Source organism: Triticum aestivum, chromosome 6B (genome assembly GCF_018294505.1).
Source record: "Triticum aestivum cultivar Chinese Spring chromosome 6B, IWGSC CS RefSeq v2.1, whole genome shotgun sequence".
Taxonomy (NCBI): Eukaryota; Viridiplantae; Streptophyta; class Magnoliopsida; order Poales; family Poaceae; genus Triticum; species Triticum aestivum.
Genome location: NC_057810.1, coordinates 45,243,627 through 45,263,697, shown reverse-complemented (window position 1 = coordinate 45,263,697; position 20,071 = coordinate 45,243,627). Strand labels below are relative to the sequence as shown.

General features: G+C 45.7%; 1 pseudogene; it reads right to left on the bottom strand.

Annotated features, from left to right (window-relative positions):
- Positions 1 to 601: 601 nt before the first annotated feature.
- On the bottom strand, positions 602 to 18,178 carry LOC123138754 (uncharacterized; annotated as a pseudogene).
- Between the last annotated feature and the right edge of the window lie 1,893 nt (positions 18,179 to 20,071).

Sequence of the window (20,071 nt, the reverse complement as noted above, 5' to 3'; positions counted from 1 at the left end):
ACGGTTTTGGTAGGATAAATTGACTCATATACTATTGAAAGTGGACTTAACAAACTTGAAATTTTCTTCAATTAATTTGGCGTTGACAACTTTTGTAATTTTCTTGTCAGTAACGACAATTCTAGAAATAGTTAATGATTTATAGTGAATGAATGAAACATACTAAGAATTCATTGAGGGAGATTAGTTATGTTTTGTACACGACAATTAGCAATAGCTCAAATGTGAAAGTGAACATCTACTTGACTCGATGTGAAATATTAAACTAACGCATAACTCAATCTAGCTAAAACATGAGTGACTATCCTGAAAAATAGATAATAACCTCATCAATCACCAAATGTGAAGATACATGTAGCAATGAAGGTTGGAACATAGTAGTGCCTGGCAAACATGGATGCTATCATGAGATATGAAATGTCATCTGCATCATTGTACACATCGGGAATTATGTTCTACGGATATTGGGAGTAATTGGCCCGATTTGAAATAGAAACAAGAACCCATGTCCTGGTGTCTTCCTTGTAATTCTGAATACAACAGTCTAAGACAAATCATTCAGAATGTTTCTTGGGACAAAGCTGCAATTTCATTAATGACTTTAGTTGGGAGGCATGCTACCTGGCCCATTTTTGAATCTAGAGTAATATGTGGAGCTATAGCTAGAGAAGCCTTCTGATCTTTCAAAACTAGGATGATTATTCTCGGACCTTGGGCACGACATTCTATGCCACAAATGACATGGAGAAGAACTGCCAGGTGGCTTCAAGTGTTGTGAACGTGCAATAACATAGTCAGTCTCAAGCCATTCACTAACCATCCATTTTTGCTGGTCAGGAGAAATACCGCTGTTTTTTCCATGGTCTCTTAAGGGCTTGAAATATTCTAGTGCAAAATTGGGAGCGCGATGGACAAGGAGGAAGATTATGAAAGATGTATTGACATTCTACTACATGAGGATTGAGGAGGATGTCGAGGATGTAACCCTTGACCTGGTGGTTCAAGAGGAGGAGGTCGGGCATGGAAGACATGACCTAGTAGGCCAGGCGGAGGATACAGACAATATGAGCCTTGCTCTGCTAGTACCAGAGGAGGACACCGAAAATATCGGCCATCATCTACTGGTTGATGAAGAGGATGAAGATGGTATGATTGTTGATATGAAAAAAGAGAAGGATGACGTCCACGATCAGCAAGTACTAGAGGAGGACATCACGAGAATAAGACTTCCATGCATGTGGGCTAATAGATAATACAAGCGTACCGCATATCACTTCTTGTGATTCCACATGAGTGCCCCCGATTTTTTGTATTTTCGCAGTACTTACCTCTCCATTGCTTGTGTTTACTCGGGTCCCATACAACAAAACCTATTAACGAATATTGGTTTGTATCGGTTGTTGATGCGCCTTTCCAGAAACCATATTTTGCAAGGACTGTTATTATGACCTTGTGTCCAGGACATACATAAATATATGAACCATCTTTTGTTGTTGCTAAACCAATTGTTTTGTTCACTTTTAACATCTTTGCAACCTGCATCAGTGTCATAAATAGCTTAAACATAATATTCTGAATTTCCATACCTTCTAAAGACTATAAATGAAAAATTAGGTGTCAGTCTTACCCGCTTCATTCCCTCTAAGCCATTTTTCGAAGACTCAATATTCAAAAATAGGCAAATCACCTAATATGATATTGGTTGCAAGTAAAAATCAGTTCATGCTTATTTCTGTGATGTTTCAGTAACTATTAAAACTTATGATGAAAGCAAACTGACGCTACAGAAGACATAGTTATCTAGGTATATCAAATACAATTTCAAACTCATTTCAGCACAAAAGTAAAATAATCCTAAAAGGGGAGATGTCAAATCATAAGAACAAGGATGAATGTTCTATAATGTAAGAAAGTGGTATTACCATTATTGAACAATTTTGAGAGTGACGAAGATCCTTAAGGAGATTTTTAAAATCCCCCCATTTCACACTTCCTTTGATCTCTATGGTTTTCAGAGAGACAATATCTTGAATTTTTCCCCACTGCAAAGAGTACACATGGAATTCCTGTAATCACAAACAACATGATTTGAACGTCCACCATTCAAAACAACTAAATATTTGTTTCTCAATCTAAAATATTTGATCCTACTTCATGATTGCAGTGGAAAATAAATAAATATATTATGTACATCACATTATCATTAAATCTGGTCAATCCAAGATATGCATGTGTTGTCGTGCAAAGACAAATTATATTAATTCTAATTTGAAAAAAAAACAATCAATTATGCTTCATACCTCCAGTAAGAAAGTGATAAAAATGTGATCTTGTATGTAGGCAAAGATATTGTTAGGTGGGTAGAGGTACTTCGTCTGAGAGTGCAGAATTCTGCTCTACTGATGAAGTTCCTAACAAAATGAACATCCCATGGATGAACTTCATCTATATATGATATGTTTCGTCCCTATCATCCAGGGCATACGCCCAATGCAATAACCTTGTCATTATTCTTAATAAATTAAGCTATTTTGATGATGATGGCTCCTCGAAATTCACTCTGGGCAAGGTTCTTTTTTTACAGTAAATCTTTTTACAAGACTATAACCAATCATGATCCTTCTGCCACCCCTATGTCATGGATATGGAAGCCATATTGTGAACATAAACATAGGATCTTTTCTGACGTTTACTTGATACGATCTATAACAGAGATATTCTAAGGAAGGACTGCAACACGCTTACTTTTGTATGTGACTTTAGCCAACACATTTGGTGGATGTTGAAACAAGAGTGGAATTTAGGCATGCAAGTCATTTCTATGTTAGAAGAAAGTAAAACCTGGAACAAAAACAATAGCATGATCATATTTGATGGTAACACACCAACCATTCATGAATGTTTTAGAATATTCAAATAATACTTTGCTAATCATACATATAGAGCAAAACCTAGACTCGGAGGCAATGCAAGAGTGCTTACATACTTTATAAGGTAGCTCTGGCTACCCTCCCTCCATTGTACATTTTCCACTAGAATAATTTCTAGAAGCCTAGTAGGATCTTTCCACTATTTCCCTCTCAAAAATGATACAAGGAATATTTGAGCAGGAAAAAGAAAATAGACTTGAACAAAAGTCCACATATACATACGGAAATATACACTATTTGATGACCAATACAAAAAATCTTTAATATATATGCAAACTCATGTTGCATACAAAAAGAATAGAATCATATGTAGTGGATATGTTGGAACAATGGAATGTTTTAATCCCGAAATAATTACCATGTTAATACCCTCTATAATTCATACAATAGACGAAATACTCGTTTTGTTGGAGTTTGACATGTTTGGACCTCATTGGCCTCTCGCTATCAAAGTCTTTTTGGACAATATGCCCCACTAATTAGCACCAATAGAAAATGTATGTGCTTTCCCTGTAAAATTATGAAAAGTGTTGCTGAAAGGACCATGATCATCTCACGTCCTGCCCTTCAACTTGAAGGCTTCAACACGTATTATGTAAGGAAATGGAGATATGACTGGATTGAGTAATAAAATGGTTACATAACTTAGAAACTCGGTGCAAACTTCTAACAATCAACAACCTAGTAAGTGTATATATTGGGTTGAGTGTATGTGGGTGTGTGTGTATGGGCATGGCCCAAAGACCCACCCTTGTTTATATAAACTCATACCTGTAGTTTATAGCTAGAGAGCAAGAGAGTGTTACAGATTTCCTCCAAGAAACAATATGGTATGGTTCCAGTAAAAAGAGACATGGTATGACACCCAGGTTACAACTAAAGCCATTGCTAGCGGTGAGAGAAAAGCTGGTGCTCCTAGTCGTAGTTGTGGTGAAGAGAGGTTCTGGTGCTAGTGGAGCTTCTAGACTGAGGGCGAAATTTCATGGGAGAAGCTGCAGCAGAGGAGTATCCTTTAGCAGAGAGGAACTAGTCTGGAGCAGGGGACAACCTCCGGCGGTGGTGGACTAGAGTAGAGAGAAGTGGTGCTTGTGGCCAGGAGCGCGGAGCGGCGCAGAAAATCGGCATTGAAGCTTTTTGCTGGCAACCAGGAACCGGGGCCCCTCCTCGTGGCTCATCCAGGAACTGTAGGTCGTGGTTGCTGGCGGTAGCAGCAAGAGGCAAATATGTGGCTGGTTGGCTGCTCAAAATCAATAGTTGATCCGAGACGACGGTCGATAGTGCGTGCAAGTAAAAGGACCTTCAGGTCTGCGGTGTTGGTTTGTGGTGGTGAAAGGAGAGATGAGCGAGGTATGGACAAATAGTATCAACTGGAGGTAGTGGCTGTTGTAGCGAGTACTATAGCAAATAAGTAGAGAAGAGTTGTGTTTCCCGAATTTGTTTTTGGGCTGCTAATGCTGCTGTCTTATAATGGAGTGAAGGAGAAGTTTTTTTGCTGGTTGCTGAAAGAAGGCAAATGAGAACTTCTTGTAGGAGGGGTGGCTGGTGTTTGATGTAGGAAGGAGTGTGATGGATTTAGAGCCTTGGTGTGCTAGTTGCATTGAACCCGGTTGTTAATTTTTCTTCCTCAAGTAAGCTAAAAGAGAATGTCTGGTACGGAAGAAGAGAGGAGGCATAGTTCCTTGCTCTTGGTGCTTTCTAGTGAGACTCGACAATGGGGGAAATTCAAAAATTGAGAAGCTAATTCAAAAACCCTAAGAAAACTCATAGAATCTCCAACCATAGCCCTATAATAGGGTGCAAAAAAGCAGTTGGAGTAAAATTCAAGGCACCAAAAAGTGAATTTTAGGGCACCAGAAAATGTTCATCTGCAACAACAGCCTAAAATTGGTGCCCTAAAATACACCTTGCTGTTATCTAATGGGTGTCCTATTTTAGGGAAGTTATTGGAGCAGTGTTTCTGGCACAAAGCGATATAAAATAACCATTTTATTGAGGTCCTGCATGGTACCGCATTTGGAGCAAACTTTGCGCGTGCAGCCAAAGTGTTGTATATTTGCCGCCGCCGTTGTATTGTAAGCCTTTGCCGGAAGTGTCATAGAAAGGTTAGCGCCTCTACGCGTACTATCGTGTGTGCTACCTGGCTAGGAGGCTGTTGGAGGTGTTGAGGAGGCTCTATGCAGGAGGAATCGAGTGTTGTTTCGCCGGAATCTCGCGTATATTACTTCCATGGTCGTGCCCCATGGCACGGCAGCACCCGCACTATTACATCGGGGCACCATCATCTCGCGCAAATCGCTCCCAATGGTTGTGCCCTATTAAGAAGGAGGAGGTTATAAGATTTCATCGCGTCTGTTGCACGAGCCTCTTGCCATGGATGTCAAGGTGGATAGAACCAATGATGAGGTCGACCGGTGGCGCTCATTGATGGTTTTTAAATTTCATGATCTGCTTTTGATCTGTCATTGAAGATTTTAAATTCAATTAAAAGTTCCCTAAAGAATGATGATCCAGTCTTTCGCAGGTGGGGTCAATGGTGTTCGATTTATGAGTTATGAATTTTCTCGTCAGAAACATAGAAACAAAGCCATTGAGATGATACATGCTCCCAGCATTAGTGAATTCATTGTGGACCAAGTGGCACGACATACAAGTTGATGCTTATAATTCAAAAAAGTTCTAAATGGCTCTATCCCTTTGTGCGTATATAAAGGGCTTATTGCTTCTTCAATCTCATTTGAGTATATAAGGCGTGCATGCAATTTTAATAATACTCTCTTTTTTGCTCTCATTTATTTGTTGCCTTTTGAGACTGGATATGTTTTCACTCATACCCAAGACACTAATAGAAGGAAGCCACATAAATTTAGAAGCAATTATTGTGGTTAATATTTCAATGGGCAATTTTTTTTGCTTAGTGCTCCATGATATTTAAGCTAGTACTTTAACAAACTGAAAGATGTTTGAAACATTCTCTTTCACTTTTGTGGTTCAATGAAGGTGAGCCATGCGGTGGCCGAGATCATCGCCTTGGGATAGACCATTAGACATAATATGCTAGGGTGGACACCACGCTCACTGTCGGTGTCAAAACCGGCGGATCTCTGGTAGGGGGTCCCGAACTGTGCGTCTAGGCGGATGGTAACAGGAGACAAGGGACATGATGTTTTACCCAGGTTCGGGCCCTCTTGATGGAGGTAAAACCCTACGTCCTGCTTGATTGATATTGATATTGTGGATGTTTACAAGAGTGGATCTACCACGAGATCAAGGAGGCTAAACCCTAGAAGCTAGCCTATGGTATGATTGTAATGGTTGTTGTTGTGTCCTACGGACTAGAGCCATCCGGTTTATATAGACACCGGAGAGGGCTAGGGTTACATAGAGTCGGTTACAATAGTAGGAGATATACGTATCCGTATCGCCAAGCTTGCCTTCCACGCCAAGGAAAGTCCCATCCGGACACGGGACGAAGTCTTCAATCTTGTATCTTCATAGTCTTGGAGTCCGGTCGATGATGATGATAGTCCGGCCGATAATAGTTCGGCCGATGATGGTAGTCCGGCTATCCGGACACTCCCTAATCCGGGACTCCCTCAGTAGCCCCTGAACCAGGCTTCAATGACGATAAGTCCGACGCGTATATTGCTTGGCGTTGCAAGGCGGGTTCCTCCTCCAAATGATAGAAGATTGTGAACACCAGGATAGTGTCCAGCTCTGCAAAATAAGTTCCACATTCCACCGTAGAGAGAATAATATATACACAAGTTCAATCTGCTGACGTTTTTGCGGCATGATGTCACGCCACTACCAAGCCATTACTTGAATCGTTTTTTACTCTACCACCTCAGCGCATTTAGCGAAGCGGTTTCCTTGGCACGTCTTGTCGAAGAAGAGATCGTGTTCCCCCTTAATTCGGGATTCTCATCAATACGGACGTGGGTAACCCAACCGCGCCCGTCGCCACGCCCCCTCTATCGAAGGCGAGTCCCAAACGGTCACGGAGACGACTCTCGGTATTCTCCCTCTTTATAACGGGACCAAGGCTCGTTTCTTTTCTTCAATCCTCCACCGAATCCTCTCCCCGCTCCAAGTTCCAGCACCTAGAGCTCCAGATTCAAGCGCTTCGGACCTTCAACGATGTCCGGTTCCGACCTCCAGGGCCGGTGGATGCCCTCCTCCGTCATGGAGGAGGACGTGCTAAAGCTGCGGGAGGCCAAGTACCTGGCTTATGAGATTTCGCAAAGGTTGCCTGCCGAAGGGCAGGACATCCCCACCCCCGAGCCCGGCGAGTATGTCGTTTTTGTATCCCACCTCCGTCCGGGTTTAGGCTTCCCGATGGATCCTTTTGTGAGAGGGCTCATGTTTTACTATGGGTTGGAATTCCACAATTTGGCTCCGGAGTCCATCCTCCATATTTCCGCATTTATTGTCGTCTGCGAAGCCTTCCTCCGCGTCACCCCTCACTTCAGCCTGTGGCTGAAGACCTTCAATGTGGCGCCGAAGATGATCGGGGGGCGTCAAGTGAAGTGCGGCGGGGCGGCCATAAGTACGAGGGCCGATGCCCCGTGGCCCGCTGGCTCCTTCCAAGAGGAGCTCGTCCCGTGGCAGCAAGAGTGGTTCTATATTACCATTCCGAGGGGCCGCAGACAAAAGCCGCCGCCCTTATTCCGCCCGGGACCTCCACGACGGTTGATGTCGTGGATCAACCAAGGGCTCAACTGGGGCCGTCAAAGGACGTGCCCCTACTGCAGGGCCGGATTCGAGATCTCCAAACGAGGGAGGTTGATATGGTGGTGGTAATGCAGGTTATGCTGATTAGGCGTCTCCCGCCATGCAAACGCCGCCCTCTCCAGCTGTGGGAGTTCAATCCGAAGGTCCCACGGATTCTTCAACACTTCATGGGTATGACACCCCTGGAGATGTACAAATTATTCTTCGGATCGCAAGAGGCGCGTCCGGAATTGACCGAGGATGCTGGCCTAAGCTGCAATCGCCTGGATACTCAAGTAAGTAGTTCCAAGTCCGGACATACCATTTGTTTGCCTTTCGATGATTCGCCTTATGACCAACTTCCTTCTAAACAGGAGTGGATAGCGGAAGCAAAATTGATATGGTGTCCGGCCCCCTCCCCGAGACCGCGCCGGATTCCGTGCTGGTCCGGATGCTTGAGGTTGCGCCTCCAGAGGAAGGCGAAGGGGAAAGCAGGAAAGCTACTGCCTCGCCTAAGGAGGCTCTTGAAAGAGGGGGGATCGAGAATGCCTCCCTCCAAGGGGAGAAGAGGACTGCCTTCGAGGACCCGGGGGCAAAAGCCCCTAAACGGGGGAAGAAATCTTCGCCAGAGGGTCCTGCGTCCGGTTAGGCCCCGGCCGCACAATCTCCCTTAAAGAATCAGCCCTCCAACGAGCCGTAAGTAGAAAGAAAGGAGTTTTATAATAAGGGACATCCCTATTTTGTGCTTCTGAGGATAACTAAAGTTTTTACCTTGTAGTTCGGATCTCCGTCCTTCGCAACTGACCTCGTCTTCGGGGGACCTTCGTCCGGAGATGATGGAGAGCGAGACGCCTCCATCCGTGGCGCCGTCGGATAGGGCGGACGAGCCTGAAGTGTCGTCACAGAGGGAGCCCCCTGGTTTGGCAAAGCCGGATAGTTCGGCGCCAACTGGTGTACGGCTGAACGATCTGCTTGAGAAGGCGTCTATCTCAGAAGATCACCACGCATTGATGAGCATGGTGATTGAAAGGATTTCGTCCGCCGAAGGCGGGTTGCATAATGTCGTCAGGAGTTTGCTAGCGGGGTTTGAGGTACGTAAAAATGACACACCTTTTAACAGTTTTTCATATAGAATGCGCCCTGTATAGATAGTAGCCCCTGAGACTCGGTAGGTTGTCGAAATCGACAGCGTGCCGAGGATCAAAATCACAGGTTTAAATTTCCGCCGTGCCGATGCAGGTGGCGGGTCGTCCGGGGGCAGTCGGACTGATGGAGTTGCTGAACTAAAGCGGCAACTCGCTGTTGTGGATGCGGACATCACGCTGGTCAACAGGCGACTTGATGAGTCGCAAGGTAAGTGTTTCTGTGCGGTCACTTGGTAAGGGAGCCGAAGCCAGCTCCTTACAACATGTGTGTGAAATGCAAATAGTGCCGCTGCTGTGGAGAGCCTTCGGACCGAACTTGCTCAAGCCAAGGAGCAGGCCAGAAGGAGTAATGCGGCGGCATCGAGGGCGGCCGAGGAGTTAGCGGCCGAAAGGGTCGCACACTGCCGGAGCAGGGAAGAGATGGCCGAAATGGCCGTGAAGTTAAAAGGTGCTACCGACCGCAATGAGGCTCTTGGGAAGGAGCGCCTAGCGGGGCGAGAAGACCCGGGGAAGGCCACCGCCGAAGCCAAGGATGCGCGCTCTGCAATGTGGGCTATAAAGGAAGAGTTGCGCCAGGCCGGAGATATTGTAGCTGGCAAGCCTTTTCTGCTGCGCCGAAGGTTTACAGATCCAAAGTATGCTCAGCTAGGCCAACTGTGGGGTCCAGAGGACCCTTATATGGACTTAGCAGCGAGTGCGGCGGATGCCGTTGTGCATTTTCGAAGCCAGAAGGATCACAAGACGGAAGAGCTGTTTTGGTCTCAATTCCATAGTCCGGAGTGTTCACTTCCGCTGACCGACCGTTTGGCCGAGTGGGCTGAGCTAAATAGGTTGTCCGGGCTTGCTATGACGGATATAGTGACCCATGTCTGGCCGGATAGGCCCAAGCCGAAGAGTTACTTTGGCTTATTGCAGCAATTTCTTGGGGCGGTGCCGCATATCAAGGCGATGAAGCGGTCGGCCTACATAGAGGGTGCGCGGATGGCACTCGCCCGTGTGAAGACACATTGGACAGAGATGGATGCCACCGCTGTTGCGACCCCGGGTTCGGACGATAACCGGTTACCCGCCGAGCACTATTTTGGCGAAGTGCTTCGTAGTGCTTGTGTAATAGAGTCGCAGTGCTCAAAAAATGTTACGTTCGAATGAACGTTTTTATGATGTAAAACAATATTTATGATGTAAGCGCCTTTTATACTTGTGCGTTCAAGTAATAGAATATCTCCTATGCGGCTGTTCATGTATACGTGTGTATAACCTGAAAGATGGCAGTCGTCGGCTTTAGCCCCCACGCACGAGGTGCGGGGGTGTTCGCAAAAAATAGCGCATTTTCACACTTTATCCGACGTCTCGGTCCTGTAAAGGAGGTGGTAGCGTAGCAAACGAGGAAACCAGACTATAATGCTTTATCACTTTCACTTAGCCATGAAGTTCGAGGGTGGGGCTACGACATAGCCCCTGGGGGCACCGCGCTCTCCGAATATGGGGCGCGTATGTGCCTGACCGGGAAACGGCCCTTCGTCAAAGCGGAGGAATTCTAAACATTCCCATGGTCGATCGAGTGGTTGACCAGTCTCTCGCTGTATCGTGACAGTCAGTTTTCGGCTTTCTCTACTGAGGTGCTCGCCCAGCCGAACTGGGGCACAATCGCAGTAGTTCTTCTGGTGCCGTGTTAGCCGGTGATACGGAACGTAAGGCAGCAAAACACAGGAGCCGGGCAAACCCAACATTTGACCAAAGACATGATTTGGAGCTGATGCATATAAGTCCTAACTCGAGACGCCGAACACTCCCGAAGGTGTTCGGTCTTTACAATAGCGGACAAAACAATGCCCTAAGCCCCTTGTGTCCAGGTACGGGCAAGTTCTTCTAGCGCGGCCGATGCCAAAACGCCAGTCTCCACTCTAGTTATAATGAGAAACCAGGGGATTATAGCAACAAGAGACAGTAAGAAAGGTTTACGTAGGGTCTTAGTCTGAAAAGAGTCCTTGCAACGGGTCCCTACTGCAGGTCTGCGCCTGTGTCTCCGTTGTGCCGTATCCTGGATGGGTGTGCACGCTGTTCATCTGTAAAAAGAGAGGAACTTAGTTTGAAAAGACATCGTGCAAGAAAGTGCATAAAAAATTGAAATATAGATTAATAAAGTTGAGCCTATGCTAGCTCAGTATGGCTTATATGTACAAACCCTTGTGAAGGGGTGTGCGGCTAGGTAGCCCCTAGCTTATTTATTCCGGACTCGTCCAGCCGTGTCCGGGGTCTCAGGCGACCTTTTAATGAAATGATGCCACGTGGGCTGGGCATTTTAAGCGTAAGAGACGCGTAATGTGGTATTGCATTGAAGCGGACGAAAGCTTCCCGTCCCAGTGATGCTTGATAGCTACTTTTAAATGGGGCGACATGAAAGATTAGCTTTTCTCGTCGGAAGTTGTCAGGTGACCCGAACACAACTTCTAGTAATAATGAACCTGTGCACCTAGCGTAAGGGCCTGGCGCCACTCCTTTGAAGGAAGTGCGGCTATGCCGAATTATAGTAGGGTCTATCCCAACTTGCGGATTGTGTCTGGATATAGCAGGTTTGAGTCACTGCCGCCGTCCATCAAAACCTGCGTGAATTGCAGTCCGTCTATTATGGGATCCAATATCAGGGCAGTCTATCCCGCGTTCCGGATACTTCTGGACTAATCCAGATGGTCGAAAGTGATTGGTTTTGACATCAAATCTCGGTGTTCCACTGGGGTGGACCATGCGACACTTGTCTTAGCGAGTGCCGTGATGGTTTTCTGTACTATCACATGAAGCGAGTTTACTGTTTTGACTTCTTGTGGGAAAGTCTTTTGACTTCCGGTGCTCTGCTGGTGGGGTTCGTCATCGTCCTCGCTTGGCGCATCCAGCCCCTTGTGTCCGGCGTTGAGTCTGCCGGACTGTTTAAAAACCCAACAATTTCGGTTGGTATGGTTTGCAGGCCTTCCGAAGGTACTGTGGATTTGACATATCCGATCTAAAATTTTGTTTAAATTTGATAGCTCGTCGCTGTTGTCTTTAAGAGGCAGTGTTTTATTGTTTGGCCGCGAGCTTTTGAATCCGGCGTTGACCGCCGTGCCCTTTGGGCTTTTTTCTTTATTCCGGCGCTGATCTTTCCCGCGCCATGATTTTCCGTTTCCATCTCTGATCTCGGATGTACTCGGGTCGCTGGTGCTGCATCTTGCTAGCCAGCTATCTTTTCCTGCGCAAAAGCGCGTCATGAGGCTTGTTAGCGCGGCCATTGTTCTTGGCTTCTCTTGGCCGAGGTGTCTGGCGAGCCATTCATCTCGGACGTTGTGTTTAAAAGCTGCTAAGGCTTCCGCGTCCGGACAGTCGACTATTTGGTTCTTTTTGGTAAGGAACCTGTTCCAGAATTTGCGCGCTGACTCTTCGGGCTGTTGGGTTATATGACTCAGATCGTCTGCATCCGGAGGGCGGACATAAGTCCCTTGAAAATTTGCTCTAAACGCGTCCTCAAGCTCTTCCCAACTTCCAACAGTGTTTTCTGGGAGGCTTTTGAGCCAATGCCGAGCTAGCCCTTTGAGCTTGAGGGGTAGGTATTTTATGGCGTGGAGATCATCTCCTCTAGCCATGTGTATGTGTAGTATGTAATCTTCTATCCAGACTCCGGGGTCTGTTGTGCCGTCGTATGCCTCTATGTTTGTGGGTTTGAACCCTGCTGGAAATTCATGATCTAGCACATCATCGGTAAAACATAGCGGGTGTGCGGCGCCCCTGTATTTGGGTGTGCCGCTGTCTTCGAACACTTGTCGTGTTGTGTTACTTCCTGGGGCCCTCTTTTTTGGCCCGTAGATGGACCTAGTTGGGCCGTCCGTTTTCCCAGGATCATAAGTCGGCTTGTGTGCGGCGCCGCTTGTCGCTTTTGGCCTGTCATCTGGCCGTCTATCCGGCCAGGCGGCCTCTTTATTTTTTGACTGTGAGGGCTCTATGGCTTCCTCATCAAATTCTGGTAGCAACTTGAGCTTCGGGTAGCTCTTTGTTTCATGGCCATTGCCATATTTGTCTGCGGTCTTGAGTACTTTGCTCCACTTCATTCTGAGTATGTCTTCCGCTGTTTTGAGCTTCCGTTTTTCCTTCTTCAAACTTCTTGCAGTGGCGACGAGTCTTTTGTGAAGGTTCTTATGCTCCGGTGTTGTGTCCGGACTGTTGATTGCTCCGTGAAGTGGTTGATTATCTGATTCGTCTTGTTCGGATGGTTGCTTGGTTGTATGTTCGTCGTCCGCTGGTTTGCCCTGCTCTATCGCTGGGCCATTAGGAATGCTGCTTTGATCGAGGCGGGACTTAGGGCGGCGTCTATGTCGCCGTTTTGGTTGTTTATCGGCGGGATTATCCTGTTCCGCGTCCCGTTGTTCCTCGTTATCGCTTCCTTTGGGGTGTCCACCATATGTATGTCATGTGACGAGGTGGCCTTCCAGTGCCCTGTAGGCGCTGGTTCTTGATTGTCTCCGGCATCGTCGTCCATACCGTTGATGTCTTCGGAGTCGTAGTTTAGCACGTCGGTTAGATCGTCGACGGTGGCTATGAAGTGGGTGGTGGGTGGGCTCTGAATTTCTTCATTGTCCGCGTCCCGACCATCCTGGCCGTAGTTCGGCCAGGGCTCTCCGGATAGTGAGAGATGCTTCAGCGAATTTAAGATATCGCCGAAGGGTGAGTGCTGAAAGGTGTCCGCAGCGGTGAATTCCATGATCGGCGCCCAATCGGATTTGACTGGCAGGGGCGCAGGAGGTTCGGAGTCCGGCACCTCGGAGTCATGGGCTTTATGCGGGACAAGATAAGTGTTCGGCTCCATCGCCGTGGAAGTTGCAGCTCCCGAGGCGGTGTCTAGCCATCCATCCTCGATCCGTGGGATCGGCTCTGGACTATGGGTCGGAGGGGATTCGTGTGCGGCCTCCAAGGTGCTGTCCGGCGGCAGAGTTAGGTCGTGCCCGTCGTGGCAGCGCGACACGCTTGGCTGTGGCTCAGATCCATCGTAGATCAAGTCCCCGCGGATATCGGCCGTGAAGTTTAGGCTTCCAAACCTGACCTGACGGCCAGGGGCGTAGCTTTCGATCTGCTCCAGATGGCCAAGTGAGTTGGCCCGCAGTGGGAAGCCGCCGAATACGAAGATCTCTCGGGGGGAAAAAGTCTCACCCAGGACTGCGTCGTTGTCGATTGTGGAGGCCATCAAGCCTATCGGTGACGACACAGAGGAACTCTCAATGAAAGCACGAATGTCGGTGTCAAAACCGGCGGATCTCGGGTAGGGGGTCCCGAACTGTGCGTCTAGGCGGATGGTAACAGGAGACAAGGGACACGATGTTTTACCCAGGTTCGGGCCCTCTTGATGGAGGTAAAACCCTACATCCTGTTTGATTGATATTGATATTGTGGATGTTTACAAGAGTGGATCTACCACGAGATCAAGGAGGCTAAACCCTAGAAGCTAGCCTATGGTATGATTGTAATGGTTGTTGTTGTATCCTACGGACTAGAGCCATCCGGTTTATATAGACACCGGAGAGGGCTAGGGTTACATAGAGTCGGTTACAATAGTAGGAGATCTACGTATCCGTATCGCCAAGCTTGCCTTCCACGCCAAGGAAAGTCCCATCCGGACACGGGACGAAGTCTTCAATCTTGTATCTTCATAGTCTTGGAGTCCGGTCGATGATGATGATAGTCCGGCCGATGATAGTTCGGCCGATGATGGTAGTCCGGCTATCCGGACACCCCCTAATCCGGGACTCCCTCACTCACTATCAGTGAGGGTGGAAAGAAGGATAAGCAGTGACATGCGTAGGGCGCCATATTGAAATAGAGGATGTAGACCCGTGGGAGTCTTGAGCCATGCTTACTCAGCTAGGGGCAGACTTGTTTCTCTCGTTGCAACACACCTGAATGTTTGCTAGTAGAATTAAATCACATAAGCTTGGGTAATTATGTAGTAGATGGTCTGACTCGGGGTTAGGACTCAAGCAATATAATTTAGCTTGGAGTATGATAGTAATGATAGATACTTATCACCCATATGAGGGGGGTGTTTTTTTAGAAGTTGAGAGGGAGTGTTGGGTTGAGTCTATGTCTGGGGTGAGTGTATGGGTTTGGATGAAATTATAGCCCCATGCTTATGTATGTCCACTCATACTTGTAGGCAATTGCTGGAGATCGAAAGAATGCCAGATGTACCCCCAAGAGACAACAACATTTTAGTGTGAATAATGTCATCTGAGTTACACCATCATCCATGATGTTTGAATTAATGTGGTTGTAAATCATACATACATACATTTTACCTATATATTTGCTAGTTTTACTATATGGTGGCACTAAACTGCGCTTGAGCGCAAAATCCTTATTCTGCAATCCGGCCGTATGGTGAACCCAATCAACCAGAAAACATGTCGGCCGTATGGTGCACCCAGTCATCCAGAAAACATAAGCCCATCCTCGTGCTCCTCTATACATTTGGTCGTAATAGCCTATGCAACATTTAGTAAAAAGTGTTAACTTCATTACTATAGATGTATGGTCATATATTGATATTAATAGGCCGTGTGATAATACTAAAAAGTGTTAACTTCATTACTCAGATGCATGATCATATATTGATAGTAATGTCTCATGTAACATATAGTAAAAATTATTGTTTTCTTTACTGCGAAAGCCCGTGCAAACTATCGGTCGTAAAGACCTATGTAACATGTAGTAGAAAATAATAATCTTTTTACTACATATGCAGGTGCTATTCAGTGCTCTGGCGTACGTGCAGACAACCTAACAAACACATGGACTAATTTTTTTTATTCATTCCGTAATATGCTTGCTGTTATGTAGTAAAAAAAATACTAGATACGTCTACTACTTAATCTGGCATTAAACTTGATGATAAAATGCTTTGCATTTTGTAGTAAATGTGGTAAACACCTTTTCAACTTAATTTTGGGTTTAGGTTTGATCGTAATACACTTGGTTTCCAGTAGTAAAACTGATGGATCTTTTTACCTCCAGTTACTACAGGAGGGAGGTTTGCATGCGGGGTGGATCTAGTTGGCTACTTCGTTACCGTGGGATGGCAAGATGATAGAATAAGTTTTTTCAAATATGAAAAATGAGATGACAATGCATTAGAAATATAATGTGTTGTTTTACATTCATATAAATCATGTTACCTTATGTATATAATCCTCCTGCAACATTTTATTTTGCAGATAAATGTATAGGCCCTAGTTACCTATACAACTTCCCCAAGAAGCATCTACGAGCTAATGTTGTGGTCCAGGCTATATATTTTCTGATATTTTATTTTACTACCGGAGATACAAGCTAAAGGTGGAGAAGAATCTGTGCACATGCCTCATGTTTTAGGATGAATTGTTTGTGGGAGTGAGCAGTGTGCATTCAGCAGTAACAATAAATGATTGTTCCTTTCAAGAAAGCAACAAAAAAATAGCATGTTAAGAGAAATAGGGGTGGCCTCCTCCAGATGCTATGCACGCTATAGCGTGCTATTTACAAATGGTGTTTCAAAGTAATGCCATGTATAGCCTAAAATTAAAGGATTTTAGCAAGAATAAATGATATACTTCAATAATAAAATGCAAAAAAGCTTTAATGTGGCCTAACATCAACAACCCATGAGGCAACAACATAGCAAAAATATACAAATTTAGAATCAGGTGCCGCCGGGATCTCCATTGCTAAAGAATAAACTCTCGTTGCCGGATACTGAAGTACTCCATGTAGCTAGCTATTTAATAAAGTGACGATCAATCAATTGAGTACTAGGTGTTAAGATGGATAACTTGTAATATAATCGGACACTAAGATCTAGCAACCATCATGATCCAACACATACACCACGGACTTGCGAGCCCAAAGGACTTGCCTAGTGCCTCACATGTCATCGGTGCAGCTGGCTGTGACATCTGCTGCCGCAAACTTGGGAACGGTGGAGAACAGATGAAGACCAGCAAGGAACGGAACAAGACGGGCCGAATAGGAGGAAGAAGAAGCCGCCGCTACCGGCGCATAGGACCGCATGGCTGGGTGGAGAATAAAGTATAGATTTGGGGACTAGAAGCACTTGGTCGGATGGGGGACTGGCTATTTTTCCTATTTGGGCTAGGTCAGACTTGTGTCCTTGGGCTAATGGGCTGCCAAAAAAAAGCACACTACACGCTATACAGTTTTAGCCCAATATAGCGGAAAATTCGATTCTGAGCCCAGACTCAGCTGCTCCTGAAATGACATCCATTAGCTCGCATGAGGATGTGTGCCCTCCCTTGTATTCTCAACCGTATTTCCACTGTATCTGTTTTACACAATGTGTGGGTCTTGCTGCATTTATTACATCAGGAGGCGTCACCTTACATGCGGAACAGGCTGTGGGGCACGGCCCAGCGATTTTCATGCGCCCCGCTGAGCCGTCGTTACTGCTGGCCGTACGTCATCCTCGACATACCACTCTCGGCCGCTTCATCGACCGATGGAGACATTGTGAGGCTGGGCGTTCCTGGTTTTGAAATCAAGTCACCAGCTGACCCTTCAGTTTTTGAAAAAAAAGCATGTACTCAGCCGGCGGTTCAAAATTTAAACCACACGGGACAGAACCCTCACATGCACCGCTGCAAGATGTTGAATAGTGGACGTGCCACGTGCCATCACCACTTCATTCAAATACACAGCTAAAGCAACAACAGTCCACACTGCTAGCTCAAAACGATGTGCGATGTCAGTCATACAAATACTGACATGCGCATCATCAGACAACTTGAACAAAGTTCATTCAGCATTACAGAAAATTTCAACCGAAGTTTTACTCATCGTTACAATGGTACACACTTCATGCCCTGGAGGAACAAGCGTGAGCATTGTTCGCAAAAACACACAAGAAAATCCTTGGATTATAAACTACAGAACTAAAGTCAATTGTCCAAGGCAGTGGCCTTCCATTCCACAGTTCTACATTCCCCGGGTTTACGGGGTTGCTTAGGGGGATCCCCTGGTCAGGGCATGTCATTCTTTTGTGACCTTCACGACGGCAAATGCTACAAAAACCTCCCTCAAACAGTGCTTTACCTCGGCTATTCATCGGCCTGCCGACCCCTCTTTGCTTCTCCGGGGGCACCAGGCCATGAACTACATTCACACTGATATAAAGGCCACCACTTTCTTCCCGACCTGCACGACCATTTCCTTTGAATGCACCCTCTTCATTGTCAGCTGCCAGCTAAGGGCTAACTTTTCGGAAGGCATCCTGGCCTGACGGTCCTCAAATCCCAGTCCATCCCTCTTCTCCACTATCAATGCTATCAGGCCAACCGACATATGCTCAAAAGCTTCTGTGCTTGCATCACCCATTCTGACATCCATGGCCTGCGCGTAAAGAGTCGAGTGCCTACAAGTGAAAGACTTATTCACCGATTGGTCTTTCTGGTACTGCATGAGATTCCGCAATATATCCCTCACATCCTCCGTCCACCTCTTCTTCTTTTTTTGAGGTTCTCGTCCACCTCTTCACAATGTGCTTTGTGGGTATCTTAACAAGGTCCAAACAAAAAACTGTACCTGTCAAACTCGCAACAAATCTAATACACTAAGGCGCAAAGCAAGATTGATGGGCGCCATACATTACCCTAAAGACATGGCAGCAAAGCATTCCCATGTGCTCGAAATGTCCACTCACACACAAATTCCAAACCATCATCCTTCATTGTTACCTCATAAACAACTCTACTCCATTTCTCACATTTGGCCGCATTGTTAGTGTGGTGACATACTAGTAAGATGCCCATGCTACGCTACTGGATCACAAAATATGAGGTGGACATGGAGCAAAATCAACCATATGGTTTTCGTCTAATGAAGCCCCTCGTCCAAGTCAAACAATTGCAGGACATTACCTTGTCTTACACAGACAAGTAGAATCTGACACTCATATACCAAAAAAGTAGAATCTATTACCTTGTCTAAAATGTATGCTCTGTGCCATCAAATTATCATCATAAGAAGTTAATTAGCAATAGCAATCATATTCAGACATTCAGGCAAACCTATAAAGATCTAATGATCAGTAAGAGACGTACAAAACAATTGTACATGTCATAAAGGCCATGTTTAGAACATATCACATCATACAATAAGCTAGTACGAAATGCCCCTACCTTTTGCTAAATTAAGGAAGCTGGAGCTCTTTATCTTTATAATCAAGAAGTGAAGAAGTGAAAATATTGGAGAGTTGCATCTCATAAACTCTGTCCCATGAACATACCACATCGCAAGGTGATCACATTGCATCCATAATTGGGTCTTGCAGAGACTTCAACTGTCAGGTGTTGCAATGACAATGGGTGTCAATTGTCACCTCACTTGTCGGTTGCCAAGCTTGTTTTGTAATATGGTTCTAAACCTGAGCGCAATCGGACATGCTTCTCCATATATGCACAATCTGAAGTCAACAGAAGCAATGAACATAGAGAAACATAAGATATAACTAATGAAGAAGTAATACTTTATCAGAGAGGGAGGAATGCAGAATTAACAACACAAACATTGTAGCCACAACATTTTGCAATGCATGATAATTTCCTACTGAATCTGTCAATGATGAAAATGATACAAGAGGCATACAACACAACTACAGTCTGACACATGGAGGTAGAGTCAGTTTGGATCATGTCCACACTACAACACGCCTGGCCTGGCATGTCCCTGGAGTCTGCCTGGGAATTGTTTGGTTGGTTCCTCGAAGCAAAACTGATTGCCTGGCCTGGCCCTTTCCAACAACATGATTAGCCTGGCCCTCCTAAATAAAACAATATAATAAATAGTACTTAGCCCAGGCAACATGCTCAGCCTCGTCCAGGCGTCCATATTTCCACGCCTGGCAGCTGCCTGGCGCCTAATCAGGAGACAAAAGTAATATGGCGCACTGTTTGAAAGTTTTTTAAAACTGAGGACACAACTGCAGGCAAGGATAGAATCCAAACGCTATAAGCCCAGGCTAGCCTGGCCAGGCAATTTCGTCGAAATCTCCAGGCCGCTACCAGGCAGATGTTTTGCCCAGGCAAACTAGTGAGGACACTATCCAAAATGACCCGTAAATACTAATTATTCTATCTATAGGGCATAGGCCAACAACCCTGAACAACAATTTCCATTAAGAAAAACCATGAACAATAGGAAAGTTGCAGTACTTGGGTGCTGGCAATGAAATTATATCATCTATCGGCAGCAAGGATACGGGGATAAATAGAACTTGCCAAA